Genomic DNA, 2,163 nt, shown 5'->3' with positions numbered 1-2,163 from the left:
CTGATGTTCTTCACAAGATTTCCCCATTTTTAAAACCATTTGTGGCCCCACCCATGCCGGCGGTCATGATTTGTATAATTTAGAATCCACACTTCCCCAGGATGCTTTCACAAAAGTTTCAGCTTTTCTGGCCCAGTGGTTCTTGAGAAGAAGATTTTTAAAGAATTTTCATAATTATATATTTCAATGTAAAATTTGGATTCCAAATTGTGGCCTTGCCTTAAATCCGGGGGTCATGATCTGAACAATTTAGAATCTAGACTACCCAAGAATGCTTCTGTATAAGTTTCAACTTTTTTTTTTTGGGGGGGGGGGGGCAGTGGTTCACTGAAAAAAAGGTTATTTAATGTTCCCACTCTATATTTGTCTTTTCTTGATGATCTCCACATGTAAGGCGGCTTGGTCCCTCATTTTAACAATTTAAACTCCCCTTCACCCAAGGATGCTTTGTACCAACTTTTGTTAAAATTGGCCCAGTGGTTCTTCAAAATAAGTTGAAAATACGAAAAGTTTACATATGGACGGACGACGGGTGAACAGAAAAGCTCGCTTGAGCTTTCAGCGTGAGCTAAAAAAACCAAAACAAAACAAAACAAAAACAAACAAACAAACAAAACAAAACACCCTAACTCCCTTTTATAAACCGCGCGTGAAAAACCTATTTCTTAACAGGGGTCCATGTTTTCTTATGGAGGGGGGTCCAAAATTGTTTTTTTTAATTTGTTTCAATATATACATTTAATAACTCTGCAAATCAGGGGAGGGGACCCCCCCATCCGCACTCCCTCTTCTTATTTCCTTGAGCGGGGGACACAAATTCTCTGAATTAGCTTGTTCAAATTATTTTCAAAATTATTTATAGATACTGTGTTAAATTAGCGTTTGAACTAATAACATCACCAAGTATTCTTCGTATTGAGTTTTGCCAAGAAGTTTTACCATTTCTTACAAGTTTTTCGTCCTCTAAATATGCAAGTTTAATTTCAGTCAGTAAAATAACTTTCTGTACTCTGTATTAATATCTATACAATAATTTATATATTCTGGAAATAATGGAAAGAGCACCAAACTATCACTGCTTGATTAGAAGAACTGTTATGAACCCCTAAATTGTTTTTTAAGATGAAAGTTTTATATTTTTTTTCAAATTGAGTTTTGTCAAAGTCTTTTCTCATTTGTTTAAAATCACTAATCCAAATTTCCGAAGCGTAAGTTGAAATAGGTATGCATGATTCATATATTTTAAATTTAATCTTTCCAGAGAGACTGATATTGCTTGGTAGTTTTGATTTAATAGTAAAATATGATTTCCTTGTCCTATCTGCTAGATTTCTCACTTTTCCATAATTTTTAGGGCAACGCCGAAATATCTATATTCATCAACAAAATCAATAACATATTTTCTTTATATCTCATTTTTACAGCTCACAAACTTTAATTATTTTGCTCTTCTGTTCTGTTTTTGCATAAAATTTTCCTCAACCTTATATACTCATATTATATGTTAGTAAACATATGCATACTGACAATGGGTGTTTACCTCTGAAAAATCTGTCATCTAACAAATTGTGTAAATGTGCAACATCATCAACAGATTCCTCTTCAAAAATTGCATCAAAATATCTTTCTTTGTAGTTTTCCGACCAAATAAAAATACCAGTGCAAAAAATGGAATTATCATAATTTACGCTAATGTTTCGAGAGGAAAGCTTGATACTTTTTGATAGTTAAGACAATGATCAGTTAACTAATTGGAAAGGGATATACAAAAGTGTTCAATGTAAGTGTACGGTATGATACTTGCTTACATGTAGTGAAAGGTTCTTTTGCTATTTGAATTATAAAGAAATTTACCATTCGATAAACGAAGATTATTTAAAATCTCTGTTAATGATTCATGGTAATTAAGTTTTATCTAGCTGGTGACGATAACGAAAATGATTCCATTGGAATGAATCGCGAAGGGGACAACCAGAAAAAGATTCACTTAAACTGTCCTGACTAATACAATCCAACAAGTTTCCAGTTCTTGCATTAAAATAACCACATATGTCTGTCCATCATTGAAAAATCTTAAATTTCATTCTCAAGTTCCAAAAAGTTTAGTTCAGATGTTTTCTGTCAGTGTACGATTTCATGTAAGAGAAACAACAATAAAAGTAA

Source organism: Saccostrea echinata, unplaced genomic scaffold (genome assembly GCF_033153115.1).
Source record: "Saccostrea echinata isolate AGI-Se365-2 ecotype Australia unplaced genomic scaffold, CSIRO_AGI_Sech_v1 ptg000015l, whole genome shotgun sequence".
Lineage (NCBI taxonomy): Eukaryota > Metazoa > Mollusca > Bivalvia > Ostreida > Ostreidae > Saccostrea > Saccostrea echinata.
Note: the sequence above shows the minus strand (reverse complement) of the source record.